We start from the raw sequence: 9,269 nt of genomic DNA, 5'->3' as shown, positions 1-9,269 counted from the left end.
AAGCTCATATAGAGGGGAGTGAAAGTTCTGCCCTGAGCTCGGGCTGGGCCGGCTGTTTGTAGGCTTGGTTTGGCAAAAGGGTTGGCTGAGGCGACTACATTGATCTCAGTGGGTTTGGGAATGATGCTACTACCAGCATTGGTACTCCCTGCAAAAACCTTCCTCGTCGGTTCACTTGTTCTGGGAATGATCCCACTGTTGAACGCATTCTCGATCTGAACCCCCAGATCATGCAAACCTTTGAAAGTGAATAGCGGAGCGACTATCAACTTTTGCAACATATCATGCTCGAGGTTTCGCACCATCATCTGTACTTGATCCCTCTTAGAAGGGCGGCGATCTATCATCTGTGCTGCCTTTGCTCTCCACCTCGCAACAAATTCCACAAAAGGCTCTGTTGGGTTCTGGCGGGTTGCTTCAAGCTCGTGCATGGTCATTTCAACTTGAGTATTGTAGGAATACTGATCAACAAAGGCCTCAGCCAATTGTTCCCAGTCTTGCTTCACTTTATCTTCCAACTTAGCGTACCAAGTGGCTGCTACACCCGACAGGGTTCTTCCATACAAAGAGAGTTTCTGTGGCTTAGTCAGTCCCATCGGCTTTAAGACATCCCAAAAAAGTCGGATATGTACCATTGGATCTCCAGACCCGTCGAAACGGTCAATATATGGCATTTTGAATTTGTCTGGGAGCCGAACGGCAGCCTCGGCGTGCCCATCCTCAATGTCGGGAATGGAGTTAAGGCCCTGTGCCTTTTTGAATTGCTTCTCGAGGTCCGCAATCTTCACTGCAGTCGGATTGAGCTCATTAACATCAAGGGGATAAAGTCTCTCATTAGGCTGTACCAGGGGTCTGAGCACATGAGCTTGAGTCAACCTTTCTCGAGGATTCGGACACTGCAAATCTTCAACTGGCGGAAGTGGGTCAAAGGTTGGCTGGGGTCCCAAAGCTGGATGTGAGGCAGATGCCCCAGATGGACGCTGTATTTCAATACTGGTCTCAGCCTGCATGGCAGTTCCCTGATTTAATGCTGCTATCACGGCCACAAATTCTTCCGAACCCTGTGCCATCATGGTCTGCTGAGTCTGAACAAAGGTGATGTGGCTGGCGACTGACGGATCAGATGAACCGGCGAGCCCTGACTGGCCTTTCTTTGCCTTGCCTCAGTGAAAGAACACTGGTTACCCTTGAATTGAATTTCTGACCTAACAAAGTCTATCAACACTAGTCCAATGTACCCCGGGGATATCGGAGCCTTCTGAAGCTATAGTTCCAGGACTACCTAGCAAAAGAGAAAACAGACAGCATCTCAGCACAATTTTACTGGAACGGATTTGAGCATACTAGGATGACTGTACTCAATACTGATCACTGTTTCCCAAATATCTGCCTGTAAACTGACACCCTCGGGTAAAACTGATTCCCCAAATACTGATGCTGATGCCCACAGGCCTGATACCCAGACTTGCAAACTAGTATATACGTTCCTGTAGAGATACACTCTAAAAGCACATAGCAAGTAAGAGAGAGCCAAAACACCCCTATGTTGGGGTAGGGTTTCCTGTCCTATTTTGTTAGGAACTAGGGTTTCACTACACACACAGCGGTTCCAAACAACTTAGCATCGGGTAAACAACCTGTCCTAGTTTGGGATGGTCACTATGGATTCCGAATATGCACTAGGTTGAATGGTCAAAAGGGGTGCCCCGGTAAAACCGGGGTTTGTGTTCCCATACTGTCAGAGCCCATAACCGGTCAGCCTTATGGTCATGCCTTGACAAGACAAGCCTCCGGCAAACCGTTCAGGAATGGCAGATGGCAAACACGGTGTCCTAGGCGCACCAATGAACATGCAATGCGAAGAAACACATAAGTGAAATCAAAACAGGATATCACGAGTTCGAGTCAAGCTCGCTAAAATCCCCAGCAGAGTCGCCAGAAACTGTAACACGTCGGCGAGGGACCCCGCTACAGTTCGGACTCGATTTGTGTCACGGTTCTTAATCTTGAACCAAAGAGTCCAAATCTGGAAAATCGTTTTGAGAAACATATTTTTTGAAAAGAAGTGCCAAACATGGACTGCTTTGCCAGATACAGAGTCGCCACCTAAATATTTTTATGGGGGAATTTAGGAAACCCTGACTCGGCGCCAAAGCCCACGTGTCCGTCATCACCAAAGTTGCCTCGGCTCGGGAACTTGGGTACGATCGGGGAAGGTCAGCTATGAGCACCCCCTCTCGCCCGATCCGAAGATCGGCCTCTACTAACCGTGATATCCGTTTTTGAAAACGTTATGTGTTCTTATTCTGGTTATTATCCTAGAATTACTATGTTGTGCGCACAGCAAACAAGTATAGACCAAATCGCCTAAATTGGAACAAAACATTTCATGCTTGTTTTGAAAATGGTTTGCTACTGGCAATTAGGCTAAAATGTAGGTTTTGCCACCCTCGAGTGGGCTTTTAGAAAAGATGGTTTTGCCACTATCTAGTGGGCTTAAAACTCACAGTTTTAATGAATTATCCCAATTTAAGCAATTCGACCTTCATCCACAGGCATTCAAACAGTTTATCACGTAAGCATCTAGCCACATGGTAAGCATGCTGTCATGATAGCATTCACACGCATGCGGTATGCTAAAGCATAAAAGCTCACTTAGTACTCCAAGCCAAAACAGAAACCAGTTAGTAATCACATGCATGATCCTAGTTCATATTTGAAATGGCTAATGCAACACATGCAAAGATGCAATCTAAACAGATTCGGCTATCCTAAACATGACATGTGAAGTGCTGCAACTAACAAATACTCAACTTGGAATTGAAATACGAGTGCAGTTAGCATGATGTACCGAGCCTGGTGCATGCAAGACAAATGTATGAATGCACGCATGCATAGCATAAGGTATGCTAATTTAAATATGCCCTAGTCTACCATCATAAGCAGGTAAATAAAAGGGAAGAAAGACGTGGGGTTGGAAGACATGCACACACGCACCCACACTTATTACAAATTTGCCCTTGCTCGGAGGGACAGAAAGAATAATACAGTCCGAATAACAAATCAACTATCCTAGCTAATTAATTATTACAGACCCTTAATTAATTAACAAAATAAATGCAGACAGAAGGTGGCCGCAGCCGTCGCCTTGGGATGCGCGAATGATGCATGCTTGACCCATATCGCCCGGAAACTCGCTGCCATAGCACTGTTGCCTCTGTTTTTCACTACCCTGCTCCTCTGAGGACTGCCAAAGTCTAAGGACATGCTCTCTGGATGTTGGGGAATACCACCGGCTGGAAGGGATGGCCACCGGCCATGTGAAATGGTCACCGGCCGCTGATGAAGTTATCGGCCATTGATGGATTGCCGGTCGGCACTGTATTTAACCGACCGGCCAAAGCTTCCTGCAAAACCTGCAATTGGCAGCAGCAGAGGGCAAACAGTGTATGGCATAGAATTTTTAGGCAAATGTATGCATGGACACGCTCCCTATCATGTAATGGACTCAAGGGAGCATGGTCCTCGACCCTTGGGCCACCAATCACGCATTTCGATGCATGATGGCCAAAGAGTCAAGTATGCATTTCAATGTCAAATGCAATGCACACAAAACATACAAGGGACCCAACCTCAATCATGGTTGGTCAAGAGGCGAGGCAATGCACAACAATGCTCATGCGACCTAAGCATGCAAGCAAACATACAAACATGTAATACAACTACATGGCACACACAATGCTAACAACATAACATGCACAACGCATTGAAACATGGCATACACAATGCAAGAATGGGCTTACACCAACATGAGAGAGCCTCAACCACACCCACATAGGAGGCCATCAGATGAAGACAAGACAACTCGAAATGCGTGCACGCGTGCATGCAAACCGAGGACCGACCCTCAGGCACCAAAATGCCACTCTAATGAGACATGGCAAAGACATGGAATATGATATGCAAACATGCAAAAATCAGTAGCAAAATGAGGGGTAAAACAGCCCCGAAACGAGGCGAAATGACACCCGATGCATGGAATTTCTCCTGAAATGCAAAACTAGGTACATGAAATGGCTTACAGCTATACAAAGCATGCATAATTGGTACGTGGAATGAAAAGAAAGAAGTAAGGCAGCCCCAAACTAAGCATTTTTACAGTTCAAAGCAAGGCCAAACAGTAAGCACAAGTGGGACTAAATTATCATACAAAAATGGCTCCGCAAGGGAGGCAATGAAGCAAGTGGTAGATGCAAAGCCCAAACGGAAAAAGACTCTTCTACAACACTGAAGAGGGACCAAAAATATGACTACTTACAGTTTATGGAAACCCCCAAAACAATATACAGGCATGCTCAAAATGCCATTCAAGGTAGGGCCCAAAAGAGGTCAAAACACAAAGTATACAAAACATTCATCAAACAGACAAAGACCCTTAATGAAACATGACAAGGGAATCAAAATATGGCCACTTTCAGTTCGGCCCAAGGTCCAAAAATAGAAGAAAAATAGGCTAAAAAAACATGCAAAATGAGGCAAAAACATGGATTTCAAAGCAAGTAGCACATGGGGTATCTAAACGGTGATGAGCCCTTCTTAAATGTTGAAGAAGGGCTAAAAATAAGCCTATCTACAGTTTACATCATGCTCCAAAACAGATCACACATAGGCCAAAAATAACATGCAAGATTAGGGCCTAAAGGAGAGATAAAGAAGGAAGTGCAAGATGGGGACCTCAAATGACAAAATTCCCTTAATGAATCATGAAATAGAGCTTAAATAAAGGGTACTTTCAGTTTTGGTTGGAGCTCAAAACAGTAAGCAAAATAGCTAGAAAAATGTTGCAAAATTAAGCTCAAAAAGGGAGAATTGATGTTTACCCTTGAAGACCAACCCTTGGTTGCTTCTTGGCTTGAGAAGTGATGCCTCCTAGCTTCTGGAAAGCTCCCCAAGCTGCTGGAAATGGAAGTGGTAGTGTAGTGCTAGGTGGTGTAGTGTAAATAGGCCAAGAACAAGGGTCTTTGAACACTCTAACACACCCAAATGTAGAGAGAGAGGGAGATATAGAGAGAGAGGGTGATATATATGTTATATGTATGTATTAGGTCTAATTTTGCTGAACCAAAACAATGGAGGAGGATGGCTTTCTTTTATAGAGCAAGGAAATGGCATAAAGCTTCTCAAAGAAGCTATACAAAAGGGTCAAAGGGACCAAGCTTCTAAGAGAAGCTAATGCAAAGGTGCAAGCTTCTTGAGGACGCCAAGACAAGGGGTCAAAGCTTCCTCAAGAAGCTTTGAGCAAAGGGCGCAAAAAAAGAGGGTCAAAAGGGGTGCAAAGGGTGCAAAACAGCCACATACGTGCATGGGGAGCAGAGTCTGTGCATTCCAGCTGGCATAGCTGGCATCCATTCAATCTGTAGAATACTCCGGAAGGTCATCGGCTAGAAAACTTGGTCGGTCAGCCATCTTTTCTGGCCGGTCGGCAATCTATTTGGCCGGTCGGCCATCTATTTGGTCGGTCGGCCATTTGTTTTGGCCGGTCGGCAGGAAAAATCTGCTCTGCAGGTCCAACTTCAAACGGGCATAACGTCTTCATATGAACTCCTTTTCAGGTCATTCTTGTGTCAAAATTGAATCCCCGGAAGTAAGCTTTCCAATGGAATCAGCCTTGCATCAAAATTCCAACTGTAAAAAACGTTATGCTTGTTTTAGTGAAGGCTGCTCAGTTTCGGTCTAACCGGGATGATGCCCAACTTCAACCAATCATATCTCCGCCCTCCGGTCTCGGATTTAAGAGATTCTTGAATAAAAAATGAAGCCCCGGAAGTCTTCTTTCCAACGGTGGTGGCCTCATAGCTTAACGCAAAGTGTATAGACAAATAAGCTTGATTTAGCGAGGACTGCTCGTCCATCTCTTAGCAATTCTTGCCTATCTTCTTCTCCAACTTGGCTTCTCCCCTCTTCTCCTCTTTTCTTCAACTTCAAACCCCTAAGCAAGGTGTTTTGAAAGATTTTTCAAAGATTTCATCTCTCTTTCATTTATTTCCACTTTGTCCTTGCTCGGTTTATCGAAAAATGCATTTTTTGACAAAATGTGAGCCTCAGAACATCGTAGAAACTTTATTTCAAAAATGTTTTGAAAGAGGGGGTTTTAAGGTCTAAAAACAATTCAAAATAGCTTTGGTCCAAAATGGGGTGTGAAGTTGGGATTTGACCCTCTCATTGCCGAAGGAATTGAACCTTTTCCCTGCACACCTTTCATCATCGAGCAAACCATCAGTAGCGCCCAAGTCTTAAGTGCAGTCAAAAATGGGGTGTCTACAAATAGATGTCCTACAAAAGCTTTTAAGGACAAAACTCCATTTGAAGCTTGGAGTGGAAGGAAACCATCGATGAATCACCTGAAAGTGTTTGGTTGCATTTGTTATGCTCATGTTCCAAAAGAAGTAAGGCATAAGCTTGATGAAAATAGTACGAAATGCATCTTTGTGGGTTATAGCTCGAAATCCAAAGGCTATAAACTCTTCAGTTTGGATCAAAAGATGGTGATTATTTGTAGAGATGTGCTCTTCGATGAGAAGGTGTCTTTTGATTGGAAGGAAAAGAAAGTTCAAGATCAAAGCATTGCTTTCAATGAAGAATCGGAAAGTCCACAAGTTGAAGATGTTGTAAATCTTGAATCTCCACAAAGAGTGTCACTAATTGCTAGTTCTTCAAGTTCAAGTTCAAGTTCTTCATCTCCAAGTTCAACTCCAAGAAATATAAGGAGTCTTAGTGATGTGTATGCAAGATGCAATTTATGCATTGTTGAACCTGAAAATTTTGAAGAGGCAATTGGAGATGATGCATGGAAGAAATCTATGGAAGATGAAATTCATGTGATTGAGAAGAACAAGACTTGGGAGCTAGTGGAGAAACCGAAAGAAAAAGAAATAATTGGTGTGAGGTGGATTTTCAAAACAAAGTTCAATCCTGATGGCTCTATTCAAAAGAACAAAGCAAGACTTGTGGCAAAAGGGTATTCACAACAACCTAGAATTGATTTCCAAGGAACTTTTGCTCCTGTGGCTCGACTTGATACAATTAGAGCTATCATTGCTTTGCGGCTCAAAAGGGTTGGTTCTTGCACCAAGTTGATGTAAAATCAGAATTTTTGAATGGAAAATTAGAAGAATAGGTGTATGTTGATCAACCTCAAGGCTTTGTTTCCAAAGGCAAAGAAGATAAAGTGTACAAGTTGAAGAAGGTTTTATATGGCCTAAAGCAAGCACCCCAGGCATGGTATAGTGAAATTGATGCTTACTTTAATGAAAATGGTTTTCAAAGAAGCAAAAGTGAGCCAACTTTCAACATCAAGAGGCAAGGTACAACCGGTATTCTCATTGTTTCACTTTATGTTGATGATTTGGTTTTTACTGGTACTGATGAAAAATTGATTGAAGATTTTAAAAGGGAGATGATGAACAAATATGGAATGAGTGATTTAGGGATATTGCATTATTTTTTGGCCATTGAAATCTACCAAAACAATGGTGGTGTTTTTATTTTCCAAAAGAAGTATGCTCAAACACTTCTTGAGAAATTCAAAATGAAGAATTGCAAAGCAGTTGCTACTTCCTTGATTGTGAATGAATAGTTGTCAAAGGAAGATGGAAGCAAATAAGCTGAAGCATCTTTTTATAGAAGTTTGGTTGGAAGTTTGTTGTACTTAACTGCTACAAGACTGGACATCATGTGTGCTACAAGTTTATTGTCTCGGTTCATGCACAGTCCAAGCCAAATTCATTTTGGGGTTGCAAAAAGAGTGTTGAGATACATTCAAGGTACACTTGATTATGGAATTTTTATGAGAAATTTGTTGATGCAAAGTTACTTGGATTTTGTGATAGTGATTGGGCCGGATGTGTTGATGATATGAGAAGCACTTCTGGGTATGCATTTTCTCTTGGATTGGGCGTAATTTCATGGTCATCCAAGAAACAACAAACTGTGGCACAATCATCTGCTGAAGCCGAATATATTTTAGCATCATGGGCAACTACACAAGCAATTTGGTTAAGAAGAATTTTGGATGATTTTGGTAAGAAGCAAGGTGAAGCTACTCCAATTATGTGTGATAACAAGTCTGCTATTGCTATGGCAAAGAATCCCGTCTACCATTCTCGTACCAAACACATTGCTATCAAACAACATTTCATTAGAGAAGCTGTGGAAGATAATGAGATTCAAATCAAGTATTGCAAGACTGAAGATCAAGTTGTGGACATCTTCACTGAAGCTCCACCAAGGGACAAGTTTGAATTTTTTAGAGAAATGTTGGGTGTCACACAATATGGCATTAAGGGAGAGTGTTAAAATTAATGCCATATTTACATTAGATACATTGGATACATTGCATGCATTGGATACATTGAGTTCATACATTCTTTGTATTCATGTATTTTTATATTTATGTATTTTATATTTATTAAGTACATTGTCTAGATTATATTCATGTACCTAGTTAATTGCAAGGTTGTTTAGGTTCATGGATTTTATTCATTGAACTTATGTATAACCTTCTCTATATAAAAGGATGTAAGCTATAGGCAAAGGATATGAATAATAAGAGAGAAAAATTCAATACAAAATAATAGTTCATTCTAGAGAGAGTTTTATCAAAAGCTAACACATATAGCATAGCAATTTTCCTAATGACGGGTGGTTTACACATGTCTGCTTCTCTCTATCTCAAGAAAAAGAGATATTATGGGTCTAAGATTGACCTAGTACTTCTCAATCCAATAACAGTAGTCCCTCTCCATCTCAAAAATTCTGAATCCCATATCACAGCACTGACAAGTCTGAACAAGAAGTAAATATATAGCCACAACATTCTCCAAAATACAAAATGCTCTCCTCGGAGAGAATTTTAGGGTTTCAAGGCATTGGAGTTCCTATTAGCTTCTTAGCGTCAACATCAAATCGAATGTAAATGTTATCATAAAAAGGCATGACTAGCCATTTATAATGATTTCTTTATAGAAAATCTTTTAAGACAACTTAACCAAGACATAGGAATACCTTCCTCCCATAATGGTTTCTTTATGATGACAGAAGAATGCAATCCAGCTAATGAATGTAGCATAACTTTATGATTGGACTAGAATTTAATACCACCCGATGCAGTTATTTTAATTGGTTTCTAGCTAAAAATAAGATAACTCAATGTATATTATGTACTGTAACTTATTGTACAATTTGTTTAGAAAAATTGAATATGACAGATA

This window comes from Camellia sinensis, chromosome 8, assembly GCF_055761805.1.
Source record: "Camellia sinensis isolate YWXY chromosome 8, ASM5576180v1, whole genome shotgun sequence".
Lineage (NCBI taxonomy): Eukaryota > Viridiplantae > Streptophyta > Magnoliopsida > Ericales > Theaceae > Camellia > Camellia sinensis.
The sequence above is the reverse complement of the archived record's forward strand: the minus strand, read 5'-3'. Positions refer to the sequence as shown.